General features: G+C 41.1%; 1 protein-coding gene across 2 annotated transcripts in view; it reads right to left on the bottom strand.

The window, feature by feature from the left end:
* Window positions 1-20,106, bottom strand: part of DNA2 (DNA replication helicase/nuclease 2) — a 1,108,563-nt gene extending 1,088,457 nt beyond the window's left edge. For both annotated transcript variants that reach the window (XM_044056952.1, XM_044056951.1), the window contains exon 1: window positions 19,823-20,106. The gene's annotated coding sequence lies outside the window, so the exon portion shown is untranslated. The remainder of the gene's footprint in view (window positions 1-19,822) is intronic.
* Window positions 20,107-24,752: the final 4,646 nt, after the last annotated feature.

Genomic DNA, 24,752 nt, shown 5'->3' with positions numbered 1-24,752 from the left:
AGGAGCGCTGGTAGGGTCCATCAGGAAAAAGAATCTCTGGATACCTGAATTTTGCAGGCCTCCTCTTCAGTGGGTGTGTTGTCGTCCACTAGAGCTCCCCCCTACCCCTAGGGGAACTACCTCCACTTGTGTCCTGGAATGGACCATCTGACTTTTTGAATCAATGTCATCCAACCACCTTTGAGAGATTGAAAAAGAATGGCACTGCAGAGAGAATCTTTCCATCCTTTTCACACCTAGAGAGTGTATCCTTCATTTCTGAGCCAGACAACAATCTGCCATCAAAAGGTACACTGACAAACGAGGACTTGAAATGCTCCTCAAAGTCACATAAGTACATCTATGCATGCCTCCTAATAGATATGCCTGAACCCACTGATCTTGAGGCATGTTTAGCTGCATGCGAGATAAGCCTCATGGACGAATTTGAAATGGATTGGACTGTAGCAAACAGTGAGGCCACAGACGATTGAGCCTCAGCAGTAATGGTCCCTGAAAGGGATTTTGAAAGTTCCTTGATCAAGTCCCTTTGTAACCTAATAAAATGTGCCAAATAATTCAGCAACCTAAGAGCAAAGGTCACTAATGCATAAACATGTTTCCCAAATCTGTCCATCGGCCAAGACCCCTGGGTAGGGGGATGAAGAGCTGAGCTTTGTTCAGAAAGTTCCTTTTTGGTGGCCACAAACCACAACTATGGCATCCACTGGCATCCCCTTACTTCAGAATTCCTTCCCAGCAGGTGGAGCCAGAATCCAATCTGGCCTCTTAGGGATTCACTCCAACTGAGTTGGGTTCCTTCCACGCCTAAATAAAGACTAAATCAACAAGCTTGTCGGGGGGGGCAGAGTAACCCAGGAGGTAGACGGGCCAGCTCTGAAGGCTTCCATAAATATCGACTCCTCTGGTGAAGAGTTGCTGGAGGTCCAACTACCACCTCTCTGTTTAAAGAAGACCTTAAGAATGTCTCCAAATGGAGAGTCCAAGTGCCTCCTCTTGCACTTCCTCAGTGGGATGTTCCAGTGAAGAGATTGTAAGACCCTGTTGGGTGGTCTGGATGCCTTGATTTGGCTGTCCCTGTGGTGTAGACTGATGTGGCTCTAAGTGCAGAAACATCTGGGAACCAGATGGGAGATCTGAAGGTTTGGATCTGTCCATCCTGCCTCAACAAAAACACCCTCTTCCTGCTCTCTGGAGAGAGCTACATCTGAGGTAGTGAAGACACCGGCTTGGAGAAGACAGGCTTCTGGACCACTGCCTCCCTCTGCTCCAAGAGCAACCTCCCCGGGGCGAAAGTTGGAGCCAAGCTATCCAATGTCGAAGCTCCGAGGGGTAAAGACAGGTCCTAAAACCTCACAGTTGACTCCAACAACTCGGATCCAACAAGGCAGCTTTGGCTCTAGGACTCATCCAGATCCAAAGATGTCTGAGCCAGTGCAGTCAAGAATAGTCTTTGAATCAGAGTCAGACAGACCCATTAAGTTCAGATCCAGGGACTCAAACAACCAGACTCATAGAAGGAACAGACAATGAAGGTGTGACAGATGGATGGACTCCTTGACCCAAGGGGTAGGAGCCAGATGAACACCCATCTGTATCTGCACCAAGAGGAATTTCCTCATCATTCTGTCCACATCTTTCTCAGTTAGACTTCTGGAAGAACAATTTGAGGCAAGGGATGGTGACCTAGAAAGAGGTCCCTCTAGAAAGGGAGACAGCACCCTAAAAGGTACTTTATCTAAGCTTGGAGAATATTTTTGCTCTCGGCAATGTCTTCGGAGATTGCTTTGCTGTGGTGTTTGGATTCAATCTAGATTTCTTCTTCAGCGGCTCCAATGGAGTCGTCAAAGAAGTGGAAGGTCTTGGAGACTTAGTCAAGGTACCTTTAATCTTCGTCTTGGGGGATTGAGTCCGAGCAATAGCCTCTCCGAATGAAGATGGGAGCAATCCTTTTAATAATCAGTTTATTTTTTCTATATGCTATGGCCCTAGGGTTGAAGATTTTTACAGACAGAACAATCCTCTTGTAAATGTTGAGGGCCTAAACAATAAACACATAAAATGTGGGCATCAAAAAGCTGTAATTTATGCCAATACTTTTGACACTTTTTGAAGCTGGCAGGTCCTTTATCAGACATAACTACAAACAAAAGGGAAAATACAACTTTAATAAACTCAGAGACAAAAACATACCAATAATGGTACTAAGAACTACACTAATGTGTACAAAAAAGAGATTATAAGGTAAAAAAACTACCAATAATGGTAAGAGAGAAATACACAGAGTGATAGAAACACATTTTTTTCTCTTACCCTATGTCAAGGAGGAAAAATATCAAGAAAAAATCGGTTATCTTAATACAAGATCAAGAACTCAGGCTGACCATGTATTTTTGCAAAAAGCAGCAAATAAAATCTGGGGTTACGTTAGGGGTTGGTACATTATGGGTAAGGGAAGAACTTAACACCTTTTTGGTTCCACAAGCTTTAGTAACGCCGAAGTCGGATCAGATGATCATATCCAAACCCAATAGTTCCATCAATTGAGGATAGAATGAAAATTGACATCAGACACCCTGTTAAACTACAGACACAAGCCCCATTCACTCAGGGGCTCCTGAAATTCATAAACATTAACAATGAAGATGTGCTGTCCAGTTAATACCCCACCTAACTGCCACCAATATGAGATGATGCCCCTACCATCCTGGGTCAGTAACTAAGAAACTTCAATCCTCACTACTAACTCGTGAGACAGTCACTTAAAAAGGAGTAATATTTCAAAATTTTCCCTAAGAGCACAACAGGAACACCCTATAACCTGGGACTGTACTGTATACCTCTGTCCACCCCAGTATAACTCCTTACTACACACTTCAGAGCAATGTGTCCCAGTTTAAAACCTCTGATACACACACACACACACACACACGCAAATTAAATCTCACATTCAAACATTTCTGGGAAACCTGACAGACTTCCAGCTGTGTCCCTTCCTCAAAATAATAATAACGGGCTGCTACCTAACATAGCATCTATTAGACATTAAAACAAATGGTAGCAAATGACCTAAAGCAGCCAGGGTCTTGGAGTGGCTTATAAGCACTCAAATCACTAAATAGTACACTAATTGACCAGCCACAATGTAAGATAATAAAAATATTTAATACCTAGCAAAATGATTAAAAATATAAAACAGTAATCTTAATAAACAAACAGAACTCAATCACCAAGAAAATGAAATTAATACTGACGGACAGAAATCCAACATTTAGGAAAAACTCTGGATTAGTCATATAAGAAATTATAGCTAAAGAACACTGGCACTGATCTAAACTAAATATTACAACACAGCACAGGCAGGCTTACAGTTCTTGGCAAGTCCTTTGGGTACCCACTGCTCAGTACAACTGTGAACACAACTTAACAACTACTACTGAACTGTGAACTGAACTGATCTCAACACAACTGTTTAAACTGTCTTCAGCAGACTCTTTTATAAGCTAGGTTAACTGTCTCAACTGTTCCAGTTCTTACTATCATTTCACTCTTTAAAAGAACAGCCGTTGATTTTCAAAGTTCCTTCCCGTCTTTCAGTCTCTGGCAGTACACAAAGAGCATCTGAACACATTCTGATGACATCATTTGTAGTCAGCTGACTCTGACAGTCAGCATTAAGAATATCCTTCACAAACATGCGCAGACATGTAATAGAACACTGTTCAACTCTTTAAACATCCTGTACAAACAGAGTATCGATCACCATGTAAGAACTTATTCACAATATCATAGCTAGTCATGCTGCCATTAAACTATGTACAAAACTTCAGGCAGACATGCTAATACAGATGACAGTGTGTAATTTTCTTCACAGAAAATTATGTATACTATTTCCATGCCTAGCTGCCACTAGTCAGCTCACTTGGGCCCAAAGGCTAAGCCTTGGGTCTGGACTTGGAAAATTTTTCTGGCATCCTCCGCATCAAGGTAAGGAGGCATGTACAGGCTTATCCTTCCATTCTGCTAATGTCAAGTTTCCTTATGTCCACCACTACCCCATATATCCAACCATTGGCCAAGCATACTCTTGCACATATTTGATCAAGTGACCAATCACAGGATGTTTCTGTCAAGTCCTAAACCACCACCCTACATACATTTCTCAAGGAATGCATTTAAGGCCGCACACAGTGAATTTAATACTAAAGTAGCGGTGGTGGTGCTGCGGTAGCGTTGTCGCCTCACAGTAAGACGCTGTCCGGTTCGATTCTGAGCTAGAGCGTCTTCTGCGTGGAGACATGCGTAAATGGGCGTACCTTTGTTGAAGGCTGTGCGTCAGGGCTGGTAACTCGGCACGTAAAAATCAACTACCAAATCATTAGCGGACTGGAGTTCCGCTGTGGCGACCCCTAACCCCGGTTACACAAACAAAGGTGCTATGACATGCCACATTTGCAATTCAACAACATGCTTCTGAAAAAAAAAAGATCTCTAAATATGTTTAATCTAAAAACCTTAAATGCTACTATATAGTGCCTCAGGAAACCAGCATTATTAGATCTACTTGATGGCAAAGTATATTCAAAATACAGTATAATAGACAAAAATTGGCTACAATGTCAACAGCTAGATGGCTGAAATAAAACAGCCAAAGAGAAAACAATGAAAGTGTTCTTCTGTGGAGAACACAACCCTCCACACTTAATAAAATCAACTCCAAAGCCCCAGGAGAGAGGACTCTTCACAAGGGCATTATCTTAGCAGTCTTAAAGTGTCAAACAAAAAAGTGTTACCTCAGCTGAGCTGTTGACCACTGCCCATCCTAAGTCCTAGACCCCCCTGTTCATGGAGAAACTGACCTACAGCAATGATGAGCACCTGCAATAAATTCTGTATTTTGCAAACAAATATACTTGGACTGACCATCATCACTTTGCCATATCAGAAACCTGGCTGTGCTTAGAAGTTAAACTATCTGGCTACGATATATTCCAGTGTGACATTATCTTGAAAGCAGCAGAAGATACATATAGACAGCTCACAGGCAATAAAGCTAACAACCCTAAAAGCATTTTTACTCCTAGGCATGGTACCCAAAAGTAACCGGCAGGTTTTGACACCACTCATTTTATAGGGGCTACAGCTTGGGTATGAGTGTGAGCATTTACAAACTCTCTTTCCAATAGGGACATGGGCGACATAATGGGATAAAATTACTATTCCTCAAACACTTATTCAAGTGTAGGGAGAACTCTGCTTCATGGATGGGAACCGGTTCCAGAGAAGGAGCAGTCTCTGGGACACAAATCTGTCCCTCTAACATTTCCTATTTATGTTGCACAGTTTTGGTCCCTAAACTGGATTTACTGATGCCACTCATTTTGCAAATGTGCAACAGGTTTGTAAGGGCTGGATCAGAGAATGCTCTGAAGGTCAGTCATATATTTTCTCTCAGAAGTCTGTAGGAGATCGTGTACAAGGATAAGGCTTTGAGGTGGTCCATGTAGGACGTCGCCAAAATCACATATTCATTTTGAAGGGAACCTCTGTGGATGCTCCAGTTGTTGCATGTGGCTGGTAAGGTACACATCAAAGGGAGGATTGTACTCCATAATTGGTCTAATGTGGGAGGGTGGCCTAATGGTTAAGGTGTTTGCCTTACAAACACAAGGTGCAGGGTTTGAGTCTCACAATGGACAATTGGCTAGGCTTAAAATGGCTCACAAGGGCAGTTAGCTTAGTACCAATCTATGAACTATGAGGGTACAGTACAATGGAACATTGACATCTTTGGACCTAGATGCTATAACAAGTTGTCCAATCATCTACACACCTGGCCAGCCAGATACCTTTGATGCTGACCCTGACTTAAGAGAAGCAGAGGCCAAAACGAAGTGGCCTGAGCACCAAGCCCTGGGGAACTCTGCTACTTACTAGCCTTTTTGTGCAGAAAAGTCACAAAAAGTCAGGCGAGGCGAGACTATCTGTAAGCCACCTGGCTAGCCAGAGGGTGACATGGGGGGGGGGGGGTTATACCTAAATTTAGGCTATTGTGTCAAATGTTGTGGCCTGGTCAAAGTACACAGCCTACTCTAATTTTCCCTCATCCTTTGCTTTGATGACAATCTTGAATAAGTCCATCAGGTTGAATAGGCGTGACCTGTCCTTGACAAAGCCAAACTCGGTTGGATCCAATGCAGTGTCTGAATGTTTCCTATATAGTTATTTATCATCATGTTTATGATTATTCTTTCCATGCCTTTACAAGTGAAACTAGCTAGGCTTATGGGTCAGAAGTTTCTGAGGTCCATGGATGACCCACTAATAAAAAGTGATCTAACATGCACTATTACTACTGACCAACTTCAACAGGACAGAAAACAGGGTTACACAAGTAATACGAAAAACTAACAAATCAAACATTGTAGTGCACTGTGCACACACACAATCCTTTGGTATTCACAAAAAAAATGACTAAAACTCTCTGCTATCTTCTGACAGCTTGTAACACTGACATTACAAAAAGGGGAGTACTGACTGGAAAACATCTGCCGATGCATATATACACCCATCCTCAACACTGCCAAACTAATTTGCCTTACTACCACAAAAAAGAAAAGATCTGATAGGGACACTAGATTGTGATTTTGCCAGAAGCAGATTTGGTCTAGAGACAGGGGTTATAGCAAATGCCATCAGCAACCACTGCCCAAAGTTGCCCCTCCTGTTGACAAAGCAAAGTCCACAAAGACAGCTGTTCAGGAAACACAAGGAACTTTAAAGCCATCTAGTTTAACTCAGTGCTCCATAATAAACACTCAACAAGTCTCCACCTCTCTCATCTAAACCCTCTACATGGCACCAGTATACTGTTGATGTTTAGCAGCAAAATATAAAATCTCAAAGTCATAGGGACAGAGACTGGCTTTGGCACAGTTGCTAGATTATTTGCCTCACTGCAGTCCATAAGAAACCCAAAAACAATGTAAAGGAAGTGCTAGTCAAAAGCAAAATGCTACACTTTATCATGGCAGACATTCATTTATTACATCAAAATTAACCACTTAATCCAACTCAGGGTCTTGAGGAAACTGAATTATTTCCTAGCACTCAGTGATCACACTGCAGTGAAAGTAATTCTGACTGCAATGCTGCTGTACCAACCCATCTTAGGATACAAAAAGGCATGCAGACAGACAGACACATACACCCCCCTCACAAGCAGTCTTAAGGATTGTCAGTTCACCTATAGCAGATGTTGTGGCACAGCAGGAAACCATTAAAACCCAGGAAAACTCTAAGAAAATACAAGAGCATGCAGACTCTGCACAAAAGACATTCCAGGCAAGAACTGTACTGAAGACGTATAAACTGCAAGGCAGCGATCTAACTTCTGCACCACAAGCTGTCCTACAATAACCTCAGGCAGTTTTAATAGGGAATCAGCCAACTACTTAAGTAGGATAAGTCAGCTCAGCCAAAAGAACACCCATAATTCTCTCAAAACAGAAACAGCAAAACTGGGAACACCATACTGAAATTTACTCCCCGATTTCCACTTCTGAAGCTGAAACTGTCAAGCCTAGCAAAAATCACACCCAAAACGAATCTAACATTTCAAACAGGTTTTTATTCCTTAGGTGGCCTCCCACTAGAATGCCTAAAATCCGCCGCCACGGTTGTAGCGTAAATGCTACTACCCCCCCCCCAAGTACAGTTTGAAGAAAGGCAAACAACTAAAACATATAAAGCTACAGTTAATGTACCCTTCCACAAAGGCAAAAAAGAGCATGCTCCTTATCTCAATGCCCACCTCCAATCAGTATCAAAAGTAATGGAGTGTTACATAGGCCTGTAGTTGCTCTCTAACAGTCAAATTCATTAAAATGACCCTTTCAAAGCCAATAGTCAAGTGTATTACCTTTAGTTATGACAAATACAAGACTGACTGGAAAGGTTAGGGAGCTGTCCACACAGTTAACAGCAACTTCTATAGCTCTTTTCAGAGATTATCTGCTCACAGTACTGGAGAGGCTGCCTTTTGGTCATACAGTCACATGTCCTCTAGATAATACAAACTAGGTAGCGAGTAGTGACATTAAGAAGAACTTAGTTCAACTGGCCTGCAGGGCAAGCTTTAGACAATCTTCCATAAGCATGAAGCCAAGTCCACAATGCTTCATAATCTTCACATCACTGTTGGACTCCAATGATCCTTACAACAAACAGTGCAGATGTGCAAGATATTTCACTAGAAGAGTAGATATTTAAATAATCACATAGTGGCTATAGTTTCACTAGTTTAAAAATAACTGCATTGGGACAGAAGCCATTCAAAAACACAGACTCCATTATAAATGTGACAGCTTTAGTACCTGCACAGTAATCAATGTTATTTAAATAAATATACACATTCAGATTGCAGGACGAACAGAGAAGTCTATTCTACAAGCATACCATAGAATGTGATACAAACTTAGATCGAGTGACAGTTCTATACGTACCACTTTTGAAAGAGTAAATTAACTCCCCTAGAAATTCGAACGGAATCTAGAAGCAATTCGAACGGAATCTAGAAGCTAAAATATTTAATAATAAACAGAGCTCCTCACTGCTTAATACCCAATAGGAAAGCCTCACCCAAGCCTACAACTTATAGAAAAAAGATCTAAGGTTTCCAATCTGGACTGATATGTTAAGTTTTTCACCTCATAAATTCTCTTGACAAATTTCCTTGGACTGCCTTAAATCAGTAAACCTCCTTTACTATATATACAAAACTGCATATTATATTCAATAAAATGGGGAGCATACGCAATAAATACTTTTTTTTTTAAATAGTTCTATGTTATGAAACAAAGTTCTTAAAAAGTAATGCTATAACTGAGCAATCTGGATGTGTGATCTAAACTTGAAATGGTTACAAACTTAGATGTCCAAATCTTTACATTCAGATAAATTCAGTAAATCTATGGACCCTAGTTTCACATTAACCACCAGACTACGTTTATCAAAATAAAGGATACCACATTTATCCTTTTTAACCCATTATAACTTAACCAAAGAGATAATTCACTCAAATACAAATTAAATTAATCAAATGTCCCTTAATGCTGTCACAACACATCCAAATTTAATACCCGTGTATTTTGTCAGATGGAAGGAGATTTTGTTATGAAGGAAGGGACTGTATTAAATAACACTGGGCCAAATACACAGCCTTGAGGAACTCCTTTAAGCATATCAGCCCAGTTAGATTAATACTTCTTAATTCTAACTCTTTGCTTTCTCCCACTATTCCAGTCTGAAAACCATTGAATAACATAAGTTCAACTGTTCATACATTACGTTATGTGGAACACTATCAAAAGCCTCGACTAGATCTATATAAACCACAACAGATAAACGCTGAACCAAGGTTAATAAAAAGTTGTCAAATTACTGAAAGTTAATCTGTTCTATATGAAAGCGTGTTGAGAGAAGTCCAACAAGCAACCCTATTTATAGTCAATATTCAGAACAGATCAACATCTTTCAAAGCTCTTGCCCACCAACAAAGTGTCAAACTAATTAACCTATAACTGGAAATATCCACAAAGCCACCTTAATGAAAAGGTATATTATCTACACACTTCCAACTTGATGGGACATAACCATAAAGCAACACTGTATTAGAGAAGAATGTAATAGTTGCACATAGATATTTAGCATAAGCAAACAAAAATACCCTGCAAAACTATCAACGCCTAATAAGCCATTACGTCTTATACAGCCCAGCAACTTTCTCTCAGTGTCCTAGTTGAAAAAGGATAAACATGGGTGCCGTTTTCAAAAGTGCTCCTAACATGACAATTAACCACAGGCTGAGTCACTACCCAGGAAATGTTATTAAACAACTTGGACAATTTCTAATCCTGTTTGCATTACCTGTTTATTCACAATAATAGGACCCACTCCATTTTTTCACTGTTAAATTTCTTAACACAAGAACAGAATTTCTTTATTGAAACATTAGCCAGAAAACACTCTTCATACTTGGATTTTCCTTTTAATAGAGCATCCCCCAATCTTCCATTAGCTAAATTCGAACCTCTTTTTGCTGCAGCAGTCTTAAATCTTCTCCCATATACTAAACTTCCTTTTTTTCTTTCACTATTAGAATGAGATGCATTCCACCAAGGAGGTGAGCAAGTCTCACATCTTCTGTGTACAGTTCATAGGTTCATACTAGGCTATCTGCCCTAGGGCATTTATAAGCCTAGCCAGAGTGTGTTTGGCTTTCGCCACCCATTTTAAATTAATTTTGCTATGCCTTTTTTTGAGGTTAGTATACTGTGCCTCTGTCTAACAGTGACACAGAAGTGATAGCCGGGGTAAACCTACGATCTCCCATCCACTCATCAAGATTCCTCTTGAAGAGAGGAAATGTGGGACTCTGCCTAACCTGGACTGGGATTTTATTCCAGAGTGAAGGGAGCCTCTGGGTTATGAATCTGTCCCTCCAGCATGTCCTATTTATTTCAGTGCTGAGGTTCAAGTCTCTCGAGTGCGTAGCTCGATGGGATTTGGATTTTCTGAGGTGCAGCATGTCCATTAATTCCGGGTTGGACATGGCTTTATACGTCAGGCACAGATCACCTCTGAACAGGCGGTATGCCACTGAGTAGAGCTGGAGTTTCTTTAACCGGGCAGCATATGGCATCTGTTTGAGCCCTTTCATCCTCTTGGTGAGGTACTTTTGGGGTCTTTCCAGTTGCTGCAGGTGCCTGGTAAGGTACATCCCAAAAGGGGCATTGTAGTCAATTATGGGCCTGATGAGGGATGAGTAAAGTGGCACGATGACCTCCCCTGATCTAGACGTGAATCCCTTCATGATTAGGTGGGCTATATAAAATGTTTTTCTAACCACTTTGGCCACGTGGTTGTCAAATGAGAGATTGCTATCAACTTGGGTCCCCAGGTCCCTAATGACTTCTTCTGTACTTAATGGATTACCACCTATGTGGTAATTTGTGGGCACTTTGTTTTTGCCACAGGGGATGACTATACACTTTTTGGCATTTAGCTTGAGGCCATGGCTCTGGCACCAGTTGTCTGTTTCTATGAGGCCCTTCTGAAGGATGCTTGTGTCGGCTGGAGAGTTGATTACGGCGCCCAGTTTGCAGTCATCTGCGAACTTGCTCAGCCACAGTCCTTCTGTGTTGGCCTGTACCGCCGAGAAATATATACCAAACAAGAGAGGTCCCAGGACTGAGCCTTGTGGGACGCCACTTGTAACTGGTTTGGAGTCTGACATGGCTCCAGCAATTCTAACCATATGGGTTCTGTCCTTGAACCAGTTTGCAACCCATCTAATGACATAGGGGTTTATATTTAAGCTGGTGAGCTTATCTATAATGCCCGAGTGGGGTATTGTATCGAAGGCTTTTGCGAGGTCCAGGCAGGCTGTGTGGACCACCTTCCCCTTGTCAATGGCCTTGGTGACTGTTTCAAAGAAATCGGCTAGGTTTAATAGGCAGGATCTGCCCTTAACAAAGCCAAACTGGATAGGATCCAGTGTCTGTAGGTCCCCAATATCTTTATTTATGAGGTCCATGATGATCCTTTCCATAGCTTTGCAGACCAAGCTAGTTAGGCTTATGGGGCGATAGTTTCCAGGATCCGTTGAGGCACCACCTTTGTGGAGAGGGACCACTGTTGCTGTACGCCACTCTTTGGGTACATATCCTGTAGTAAGGCTAAGATTGAACAGTAGTTTTATGTTTGGGTTTAGCTCTTCTTGGAGTTCATGTAGGAAGCAGCCCGGGACACCATCTGGTCCCATTGATGCTGTGTTTTTTGCTTTGGAGAGGGCGGCTCTTACCTGAGCATCTGAGATGTCAGGGAGGCAGCACTCTGTTGGGATAGATATTTGCCCTTTTGGTGGGGAGGGGGGGGGGAGAAGTTTGCACTGAACCTGTCAGCTAGGATGTTGGCAATGTCTGTGGGCTCGGTGTATTTTTTGTCATTTTGGACTAATTCTGAGCATATCTGGGAATTCCCACCCAGGTTCCTAACATAACTAAAGAAAGCCTTGTGATTACCCTTAGTGTCCTGTGCAATTTTTCTCTCGAAGCTGGCCTTAGACGATTTTATGAGTGCCCGTAGTTTTTTGCTAATACTGATCAGAGATGCCTTCCCCTCTCGGGATTTTGCTCTATCATGTAGTAGCTTCCTCCTTCTATTGTATAGTTTGTTTATGGCTGGGGTCCACCAGACAGGACGTCTGCCTTTGGAGGATTGGGTCTTGGTTTTATTTGGGATTGCATAATCCATGCATTCCTGAAGGTGTTCATAGAATGCGTTTATAAAGGATTCTGCGGTCTGGGCCGTATTTTCCACAGGCCCGGGGGCTTTGAAGGATTTCGCCTCGGTTTTGAGGCGTGTGAAATTTGCTTTAGAGAAGTTTTTCACTGTGGTTTTCTGGGCAGGGGGTGGGGTCGGGATGTGAATATCCAGTGAGATTAGTTTATGGTCTGATCTTACCAGTGAGGGATACACTTCTGGTCTGGAGCATAGTGTCCCCATGTTGGTGATGATCAGGTCCAGTATGTTTTCCGCTCTTGTGGGAGTGGTAACAAGTTGTTCCATAGCATTTGAGTTTATAAATTCTAGGAACCTTTGGGCTAGGGTGCTGGAGCTAGAGTAATGCTCCCAGTCTATGTTTGGGTAGTTGAAGTCGCACAATATAATGGTGTTTGGAGAGACCTTCATATTTTCCAGTATTCTCAGGAAGGCCGAGTGGGGTGCCTGTGTTTGGGAGGGTGGTCTGTAGCAGGCTATAAACTGGAAGGCAGTTTTACCCACAGTTAGTTGCACATGGATAGTCTCTGATGTTTCGTGCTGTGCCACCAACCTGGAGGTGTGGGTATCTTTGACGAATATTGATACCCCCCCTCCTTTTGTGGTTCGGTCCAAGTTTTGGGGCCGAAAAGCATGGTATGAGGTATAACCTGATAGTGCTGGGGTGCTCTCGGGAGCCTTGAACCAGGTTTCTGTTACTGCACAGATATCGATGTTCCCCATGCTAAGGAGAGTTTTGAGTGCGTGCATCTTGAGGTTTAGACTTCTGGCGTTGAGTAGCATTACTCTTAGTTTCTTATCCCTTGTGATACCTATGGAGGTGGGTTTGTCTTTTGAGCCTTGCCGAAAAAAGGCACTATGGGGGTAGCAAGAGCCTTTGCCAATATCCGAAAGCCCAGGGGTGACAAGTGCAAGCCGTCCCTAGCGAAGCATCGTGGCTTGTCGAGCAAGTCATCCCAGGCTGACAGGCATTGGATCCCCTTTGAATGACACCAACACTAAGCCAATTGTTGCAATTGATCATCTTGTCTTCATATTGTGGCATCATTCTTGGTGAGGGTAAGATGCTACTCAAGATCAGGGTCATACCGGCCTGGGCTACATGCTCAGAGAGCTCCTCTATGTCTCTTTTCATGTAGTCCAGGGAGGTACGTCTCAGGTCATTCACACCAGCATGGACAATGACAAGAGTCATATTTGTACTTGCCTTGGAGTGACCTGAGTGCTTGTGTTATGTGGCGGATCCTAGTGCCCGACAGGCAGCTCACAGTGACCTTCTCCTTGTTCAGCCTGGTGAGCGGGACGTCAGTGTGCCTGAAGATAGAGTCACCTATTACAAGTGTATCAGGTGTGTTGTTTAGCCTTAAGGGCTGTGACTGTTCGGCACACTGGCTTTGTGAGCTATGTGTTGCACGTGTTTTGTTTTGGGGTAGCGGTTGCTTGGGTGTCTGCTTTGGAGGTCTCTGCTGCTTAGGCAGATTTTTATTTAGAGCCTCCGAGTATGTTTATGTGTTTGGTTTGTTGTCGTGGTAGGTCTATGTGAGACTGGAATTGTAGTGAGTGTGGTTTCCTTCTCCTCCTGACTGGTTACGCCAGTACTGAGTTGAGAGAACTTAGCCTCCGGTTTGGCTATATGGTTGCATCTCTCACATGTGTTGGAATTTGTTGGAAGGAGGAGAGGGTTGTCTGTGTACATGAGGCAGTTGTAACATTGCCTCAAGTTTCCCAGATTCACCAGCTGGACCGGAGAGGAGATTGACAACTGACCTTTGGACATGCTAGAATAGTATTAGGAATTCCTTTATAATTGAAAAAAAGGGCCAATGGGGAACAAGGTACTCAAGGGGAGTTTGTGAGGGTGTAATGCTTTTAATTTTTTAGAGCTGACTTATATAATTGCTTTAGTGAGCAAGTGCCAGGTAACTTAAATGCAATGTGTTACAGGTAACTTAAATGCAAAAATGACAAACAGTAACTTTCAAGTGAAACAAGGAAATAAGTACAGTAAGCAATGCAGATATCACTAGGGATCCACAGAAGTGCTAAAAGGCCGTGTTTCAGGGAAACAAACAAACAACAAGCATACAAACAAAGCTAGATTCAGCAGGCCTGGATCTAGTCTATGCCACAGCAAACAAGGTGTACCAATTTCAGTAAGAAACAGTTAGAATATGTAGGCACCATAAGCCTTTAACCAGACATTCCCTGCTCAGAAGGGCAGAGTCCAGCATCTCCTCCCACAAGAGTGCAGACCGCAATCCTTCTTAACGTAAAATAACTGGCCTGAAGCCCAAGTGCTTAAACCAGAACTAATACACTTTTAGAATAACAGACACTGAGCTCTCAATCAGCAGTTCCCAACTTAGAAGGATGTAAGCTACCTGTCCTGCCACCACAGTGCAGGCCACAAACCTTCCTAATGTAAAACAACTGGTCTGAAGCCCAAGTGCTTAATCCAAAAGACTTAGAAATGATAGCTACACTTTAATCAAGTTACTACCAGCAGTAATAAATACAAATGAATACTTTAAAGAATGCCTGGATTAGTGCTCAAGTTATACAAACAAAGCTAGATTCAGCAGGCCTGGATCTAGTCTATGCTACAGCAAACAAGGTGTACCAATTTCAGTAAGAAGCAGTTCATATATGCAGGCACTATAAGCCTTTAACCAGAAATTCCCAGCTCAGAAGGACAGAGTCCAGCCTCTCTTCCCACAAGAGTGCAGAACACGAACCCTCTTAATGTAAAATAATGGCCTCAAGCCCAAGTGCTTAAACCAGAATAATACACTTTTAGAATAACAGACACTGTCTACAACTATGTAGATGTTCACAATATGTGTGCTCAAAGGCATCCCAAATATTAATCATATATTCAGAGCTTGTCATTGATAAATTAAATGAGCTAATAAACTCCAGTATGCTTAAATCATAAAGTTTAGTATTATCAAAAATATTCTTAGGCTGGTGTTTTTTTAAATGAGAATTTGTAATCACTACCAACTCAAATGCATTGTGATCTGAACTACCCAGAGGACACAGCTTTTTTATGCTGACTATTCAAACATTTGCAAAAAGTAAACCGATAATATTTTTTCCCTTTAAGGAAATCAATAAGCCGAGTCAAGTCGTGAAATGATAAAATCGCCCAGCAAGATTAAATTATCTAGTTTCAAGTATTCATTTTCTCAATACAATAATAATGACCTGTCACACACAATGCAGAACTCTTACAATATGTCAACAGATGTACTGGAGTAGATGCCAGGCAGACTCCATCTTTACACCCCTGCGCTCCTGCACATGTTAATGGTCTGATAGTTTATGTAAACCTTGGAACTCTTTATGGGCATTTTGTATGATGTACCATAATGATACCACATTGTTATATACTTTGCCCATCATTTGTTATATACTTTTCATTCCTAAAAATTCATTTAGTCAGGTACTATTTAGTGCTCAATATACTTCTCAATTAAAAAAGTTATTTATAGCTATAGATTTTCTGTATGGCCTCCTGTTTGACTAAAACACTCCTTTAGCCTCCCAAAGAGCATCTCTCGGTAGCATAACTTGTAAGCTGTTTCAAAGCACCATGAAAGAAGAGTTTTAAACACATGGGTCCTCTTCGCAATCAGTGGTGACACAAAGTTGCAGCTGTAGGATATCGAAAGCTCTGAGCAAAAGAATGACATATACCTCCAGCCTTACCCACTATTTACGGCAACTTGTGTATTATTCAGTCATGCACAGCTATGGACAGCACACTTGTACAATGTTGCATAAACAACCCAGAACATCCAGAAAGGGTGTGGAAAAGAAAGTGAAAAATTGAGATACATGTCAAACAAATACCATTTCCAAATACATCTTTGTGGAAGTGGCCTGAAAATCATGGTGTGCACTTGACCTATGCTGCTTCATTCCATGGGAATTGTTTTTAATTTTGGTCTAGCAGTTTGGTAGGCAACTTAAAGTCTAAAAAAAGTTAACTAAAATTAGTTGTGTTCTCCCAATTTTCCATACAAAACCAGAATGAAGTTATTTCTGTCCTAACTTTACACAGACTGCATAGCTGATTTAATCACTGCATACCACAGGTTCACAGGCAAGTACTAGGCTAGCTGCCCTTGCAGGCCATTTTAAGCCTAGCCACTTTCCCGTGTGTGGGGGCACAGCCCCCCACACATAGTTTGGGTATATATTATTTTCTGGAAAGAGTTATACATTTGACTTGTAAGAATCCAGGTCTATGGTTTACAACATTTAAAATGGGGAGGGCGTAACCCACCTTACTATATATACTAACTCCAGGATCTCACTACAGTGGGGAACACAGCATATACCCGTTTAGATCAAATGAGTTTTCAGGGAAAGTGAGTTGTCCGTGAATTGTGCTCAGGCAATTCATTTTCAGTAAAATGAGGCTTTGATGAAATGTGTTTATCAAAGTAGACCTATATATATATATATATATATATATATATATATATATATATATATATATATATATATATATATACACACACTATATATATATATATATATATATATCTATATATATATATATATAGATATAGATATACATACATATAGATATAAAATGAATATTTTGATATTTCTAAAATACACAAAACATTCTGTTACAAATAAGCAACAAAGGGACGACATTAAAAATGAGAAACAAAAACACAATTTAAAATTAAAATACCTACAACAAAAGATAAAAATATACATAAATTAATAAATGAATGAATGAATGAAAAGATGCTTGCTTGCTAAGTGCAAGAACGCCCTCCACAGCTGTCAATATAGGGAAATAATGGACCATAAAGCACTGGTGCATTTCATTTTGGAAATAATGGACCATCTACATCTCCCCTCGGTGGAATGTTATTTCTTTACAACACTGTGCCTGATGGGATAGATGTAAGCAGTAATGCCTATTATGCGCATAATAGTAATATAAACTATTATAGCATACCGAACTAACAGATAATGTATACAGTAACACAGCCTTTTTTCTTTTAAAAGTAAAGAGGAGGTCACAGATGCAGGCAAATGTGAAGGATTATCATTTGTTTTCAAGTGAAGTACTACTACTGAGGTTGGGCTGTCATTATGACCCCAAATTCAGCAATGGCCTCAAAAATATCTTTGCCTGGTTAATGTTAACAAGCATGTTTTCTTCTGCTGCTTACTAATTCATGTTGAGATTACATAAACTTTAAAGTGTACATTAACTACAGGGCGATTCTCATCTGGAATGCTCTGCCAATGGGCACAAAGGAATTAGTATCCCCAGATGATTTAAAGCAAACCTGAATAAATTAATAGACATAACAATGCGCCAAATATGAAAAGCCTTGCATTGTCACTCGTCTGATTCTTTGCCAATACTTGTATTAGTGTGTGTGCATGTGTATATATTATTTTTAAATAAGTTTTCCTGTCTCTGAGATAGAAAATGTACGACAATAAGAGAGTACATGAAGAAATGTTAACCACTATGTTTTCAACTCACCAGCTGCAAGTGAGGGTGGCTCAAATTCAGTACTGCTGGTGAAGTAATTAAACACACTAGTTCAAAATATTTTCTGACATAGCTCAGGAAGGTCTCTGAAGAAAGATTTTGGAGGTGTGTGGCCAGATCCTATTAAATCTTTTCTGACATAGTTATGGGAGCCATCCTGTATTTTTGGTTCAAGGACTGACATTCCAGAAACAGCTCTCTGACAAAATATTGTATGTGTTTGGGGGTGGGGAAGAGTTATGGCCAGTTGTCATTAAAACCACCTGAAGATATGGACTGTGATGACAGCATTCAGCATTTTAAAACTGGCAGCTGTTACCTGCAAAGATCAAGTTGCCCTGGCATTGACACTGTCCAACTTTTCATGTATACCTCCTTTATTTATTTATTTTACATTTGTTTACCAGGATAGTCCGACTGGATACATGTCCATTTTCAGCGGAGGCCCAGGGAGAAAAGCTCCACATAGACAAACTTACATAGATTACACAGAAGTTGGCACACAATTATAAAAACAAAGTGATTACATGCAATGGCTTAGCAGTGTTCCCTGGGAGGGACTCACAATTCTCATGAACAGACAATTAAAAGTAAGAGACATCAGAGTGGAAGCAGAGCTTGGCGAACTAGTTACAAGTTATGATAATTACAGAATATGCTTTCAGTTTATAACTTAAATCAGGGTTGGTACATGGGCATAGCCAATTCACTTTGAGATACTGTTTGAGTTTTTTTTTTTTTGAAGAGACTTTTGAAGAACTGTAGGGTGATATAGTTTGGCAACGAATTCCAAGTTTTGCCAACAAAGTTGGCAAACAGGATTCTCCAGCAGAGTTATTAGCTTTGTGGGTTTGGACCAGTAGTTTTATCGGCTGACCGTAGGGATCTCAGATTGCTATATGGCTTAATAATATTTTTAAGTGAGGGGGTATACTCAGTGTGGTACAAAACTTTGTAAGCTATTAAGAGTTGATTGAATTGAATTAAGCTGGGCAGTTCTAGCCACTCTAGTTGTTTAAGGTTCTGGTGGTGGTGGTGGGTTCTATAGGTGGAGCCAGTGGCGAATCTAGCAATATGATTGTAGCTATGGGACAGCTTACCTAGTTCAGATTTGTTGAGGTTTGACAGTACAGGCGATGCATATAAAAAGAGTAGAGCGTAGGTGTGATCGGGCGATTGCAGTCCTAGCCACTGGGGTTAAAAAATGTCTTGTTTCTATACAGTGATCCAAGCTTCTTATTGATGGTCTGTACGGTTTTGTTGACCTGTAGGTCAAATGTCTCTATTGATTATTGATATCCCCTAGCAGTTTGGTGTGATGATCTGGGGAAATAGTGGTTACCATTGTTAAATGCGGCAGAGAATGATAGTGTGGTAGATCAACTAGTGGGGGAGAAGAGTAGAAGTTTAGTTTTATTGGGGTTCAGGAGCAGGCAACCTCTCACATTTCCTCTATTTTCAGGCATGTCCTTAATTTTGACTCAAAATGTTGCTCAGTCTCTCCCTTTTATCCCTCCTTAAACTAGCAATCTTGGGAGAAAAGACTGAGAATTGTACTTGATACAAATGAAAATAAGTTACAGATATTTTATTTAAAAAAAGCATATGGTCACTCTCGTATCCTAACTTCTCAAGTAAATTTTTCTAACAGTTTAAAAAGAAGGGTCCCCATTACTTCTGGATCGGTTTCTAATCTTGGAGATAAGTTGAGAGCTATGCTTTATGTATTTCTATCACAAAGTAACATTGGGCAGTCAGGGGACTGACTACATTCTTTTCTCGCAATAGTTTACATTGCAAATATATGCTACGTAATCTATGACAACACATTTTTTACTACCAGACTCGATTTAAAACTCACAATGCCTTGTCCCCCTCTCGTTTTGACAATAAACATTACAAAATTTAGGGAAAAAAAGTAAAAATGCGACACATGCACATACGCACCTATATGCTACATAAAAGATCTAAACCTCTCCAAAAACGATGCATGTCGTTTTCAAAATCCAGTCTCAAAGATTACTTAAAATGATTAAACACCTGAAACAATACAAACTCCGAATGATTCGTACAAACAACACTATGTTATTCCAGCCATTTCTATCCAATCATACTGATTCAAAGCAGCCGCTTCATCTGTTTAGGCGCCACCTCCAACGTAGCGCACATAATTACGTCACTTACACAAGACGGGAGTTTAGCATAATAAGACGGTAATAACTTTAAGAGCGTGACTTTTTTTATTCATTGTTTGTACTCAAACTGGTTCTCGTGTAGTGATAGCTATAAACGCTTTGCCTGTTGAGAACCATCACAGGCTGGTACTGAGTGCCGAGTTGTTTAAAATGCGGTACAGCTATGAGACGGTGGCAGTTGCTGGAGTGTAATGTAAATTACGTGATGTAATATTCATCCTTTCTCTGATTAGCAATGATGACAGGTCGGGGGAAGGGTGTCTAAACCTATCCCAGCATTCCATTGGGTAATGGAGGTGGTGTATACTGTATGGCGTAGTGTCCCTTCTGTTTGTTCAAACTACAATGTGTTTGGGACACAATGATGGGACAGGAATCTATCCCTCCAGCTGTACCTACCTATGAACATCTGTACTGTCCTCGATTTTTAGTGACATCCCTGATTTTACTCTGTCCCTTTTAATCCTTCTTGATATAGGTGACTTTTGAAAAAGATGTGGTGCAGTGCAGACCTTCTACATTGCCCACCTGATCATGAAGGGATTCACATCCAGATCAAGTGAGGTCATTGTTCTCCTGTACTCTTCACTTATCAGACCAATGATCGAGTACAATGCCCCATTCGGGATGTATCTCACCTGACACCTGCAGCAATTGGAGAGACCCCAAAAGTTCCTCACCAAAAGGATAAAGGGACTCCAAAATCTGTCATATGCTGCCAGACTGAAGAAACTCCAGCTCTATTCAGTCGCATACCGCCTGCTCAGAGGTGACCTGTGCCTGACATACAAGGCCATGTCCAACCCGGAATTAATGGACATGCTCCACCTCAAAAAATCCAAATCTACCAGATCCACTAGAGCAAGCGACTTAAACCTTAGCACGGATATAAATAGGACATGCTGGAGGGATAGATTTGTCACCCAGAGACTCCCTATGTTGTGGAATAGAATCCCAGTCCATGTGAGGCAGAACGCCTCGCTGGCTCTGTTCAAGAGAAATCTTGACCGGTGGATGAGAGATCGTAGGTTTACCCCGGGAATCATCTCTGTGTCACTGCTGGACAGAGGCACAACAAACTAATGGGCACAGTATTTTTTAACATAAGGGGTGGTGTAAGCCACAAAACTTTGGGCTAGGCTTATAAATGCCTTAGGGCAGATAGCCTAGTATAAACCTATGAAACCTATTTAATAAATTATGACAATTTGTTATAAACTTTTAATTCAGAAAAATACACTGCTAGACTGGCCCAACAACAACAGGACTCACTTGAGCTGCTCAATGCCCAACTAACCATAGGAGCAAACCTATCATATCCTTGCTAGCAACAGATACCCTAAAATGTGTATAGAAAACCATGCCTCATAGTCCTACCTAAACCTGCTGGAATCTCAGCATTCAGCCTAACACTATATGGGTGACTTCAACAATCCCTCAATGAACTTGGAGATGTATACAACCCATAGTTCACTTGCTAAGAAGTTTTTGTTCATCAACACAAACACCCCAGAATAACTAGTTAGCTCCTCAACTAGAGGTACAGATATCCTAGATCAGGTACGAACATGGGGGGATGCTGCTCCCTCCCATGCCTGCACAATCTGGTGGAAAGCACCAAGGCCATCTAGACCTGGCCAAAGCTTTCAACACAATTCTCCACTTGGGGAGCATAGATAAACTTGAGTTACGCATAAAATTCTACATCAACACATGGATAGCAAACTGGCTCACTGACAGGACACATAACTGGATATGTGAATCCACCTCCGATAAGAAACCTGTTACTAGTGGTGTCCCACAGGGCTTAGTTTCATACTTACTGTTGGGAAAATGCACATTGATGCAAAACCTCTTCTATTAACTTTTTAAGTGAATTACACTAATATTAAAAAAAAATGAAGTCACCAATTTTGGGCCATTGTCTCCCATTGTTTTTTGGCTTTATTGAGAATTTTTGAGTAAAGACTTTGATAGGTTTAGTTTTACTGTGCGTTTTAAAAATGCAAAGCTGCACAGGGAAGAGGAATTTGTATGAATAAGCGATAACAGTGGTTTTAATTATATATATTTTTTTATTGTTAAATTTTGCTGATACAGTTGATTGCAAGCCTGTTATATGACACATGAAAATTGCATGCAAAGGAGTGCTCACAAAAGCAGGTCGCTGTTATAGAGAGTAGTAGACCTCACAAATGTCATTGTTCAGTATTCATTACCCACATTTACTCAATTCCAAAGGTGAAGACCTCTTGAGTGAGGCATGTGTCATGCAAGCAGGTTATGTTTATGTTGCAGTAAAGATTCATAGGATCATAGGAGGTTACTAGGCTAAATGGCCCTGATTCCCTTACAAGCCTAGCCAAGAGTTTATCCCCAAAAAGAAACCTCAGTCAGTACCTGTCGCCCCTGTCAGTAAGCGACAGAGGTAGAACCCTTGGGATAAATTTATGGTTTCCCATCCACTCATTAAGGTTGTGCTTGAAGAGGGTCAGCAAGATGCTCTGTTTGACATGTACAGGAAGTCTATTCCAGAGAAAGGGCAGCCTCTGGGAGACAAACCTGTCTCTCCAACAGGTTTTGTTGATGTTGCATATTAGATTCAGGGAACTATACTAGCAATTAAACAGTTGCATCGATGCAGCTGTTACCTGCAGAAACAAGCACAAGGCAAACCCCCATGGTGGAACTGTAATACCAACAAACAGTACAAATTAAGAAGAGCAATTCCTAAAATAATAGAGCTCTCATCATGAAATTAAACACAAATTAGATGCCTAGCTAAATCCACGGAAGTCACACTTGAGGTTAAGATAGCCACCCAGGCTAAAGATAATGACAAGGCATTTTTTGGTTTTATGTTATGTTAGAAATCTCAGGAGCGCAATGCAGCAATGTGCTGAACTGACTGTGAATGTTATCTTCACTGAAGTTGAAGATATAGCTAATCTACTGGCTGATAACTTCGGCTCAGACTTTAACCATCTCTCTTCCCACTGTCTATCCCACAAGAAGTACTTGAAACCGATGCCCACCAGCTAACACACATGATTAAGTCCTAAAAACACTTTTAAAAGCTAAAACTACTACACAGATGAGTCCTGACAATATGCCTGGATGCTTCCTTAATAGCAAGAAGCATATTTTATTTAAGTCCCTAACAACACTGTTTAACCTCAGCCTCAACACAGACTTTGTACCAAGTGAGTGGAGAACAGCAACAGCCCCCCCCCCACACACAAAAGGGCCCCTTCATGTATCTGGGCAATTATGTACCCATAAGGCTGAACAGTCTGATATGTAAATCTATGGAGAAGATTATCGTGGAGTTAATCAAGCAGGATATGCAGAACCTACAAACCCTGAATCTGACTGAATTCATATTTGACAAGGGTAGGTCATGCTTACTCAACCTGGTGGACTTTGAAAGAGTCACCAAGGCAGTGGATGAAGATAAAGCAGTTCACACTGTCCACCTCAAACTGGCCAAGGCCTTTGACATAATCTTCCACTCTGAAATAGTTGATAAGTTAAGCAAACTAGGAATAAACCCCTGCTTCACCCACTGCCTCACCAACTTGCTCACTGGTGGAATGCAAAGGATCAAAATGGGGAAAGGTACCTCCTCAAAAAGACCAGTCACCAGTAGAGTTCCCGAGGGCTTGGTGCTGAAACCACTTTTGTTTGGCATCTATTTTACTGAAGTTAAAGCCAATACCAAAGGACTTTGGTTGACTAAGTTGGCAGATGCAGTTATAGAATTCCCAAAAGACTTGGCCATCCTGCAGGAAGGTTAGACTAAAGCTAAATGTCTAAAATTAATTACCATATCCTTTGGTAAGTCTTTCCCCGGGGAAGTAGTGCATTGAGAATACACCCCTAAGAATTAATCCAGTCATTGTAGACAACGAACTAACTTTCGACCAACATGCGTCATTGAGGAAGTCCTATATTGTACCGCTTATTAACAAAGGGATTGCTTCTATGTTCAGGGATGTCATTGTCCCCTCTCTGTTTGGCCCTTACAAGGCTGTCCCTTTTGTATGTATCTGTCCACACATATGCAACATTGGAATGCCTACAGGGATACCTTACAAAAAGAATACTCTGCTTAAACAATTTGCCATACATGGACATGGACTGTCTCAAAGCCGTATAGCTAAACTTCATCTCTTACAGACTGGTAAGAGGTGACCTGTGTCTGGCATACAAATCATCATCTGACCCATCCCTGATGGACCTACTACACATTTGCAAGTCAAATAGTATTAGAAATGCTCTGTCCAGGGATCGAAACCTCCTCTGCAACATGATCAGAACAGTCTGAGAAAACAGGTGTATTTCGCTGAGGATATCACTCCTCTGGACCAGACTCACCATCCACATAAAACAAAGGTAATCCCTGTCTGTGTTCAAGCATAATTTGGATCTATAAATAGGAAACAGGAAATTTCCCCCAGGGCTGCCCCATATTCTACTAAAGGATAGAGGCAGCTACTTAATGTTGTATACCACGCTCAGGGTCCTTTTAAATATCTCTGGTATTCACCCAGTTATTATCACTATGTATAATATGAATCTAGTTCTTGAAAGGATAAGGGTAATCAAAACACCAAGTGGTGTGGGGGAAATTTAGCTAGGCTTAAAATGGTCCATATGGGCAGATAACCTGACACTAACTT

The sequence above is a fragment of the Protopterus annectens genome, chromosome 14.part0 (assembly GCF_019279795.1).
Source record: "Protopterus annectens isolate FY-2018-M chromosome 14.part0, PAN1.0, whole genome shotgun sequence".
In the NCBI taxonomy this organism is placed as follows: Eukaryota; Metazoa; Chordata; order Ceratodontiformes; family Protopteridae; genus Protopterus; species Protopterus annectens.
Note: the sequence above shows the minus strand (reverse complement) of the source record. Positions and strands in the feature narration are given on the sequence as shown.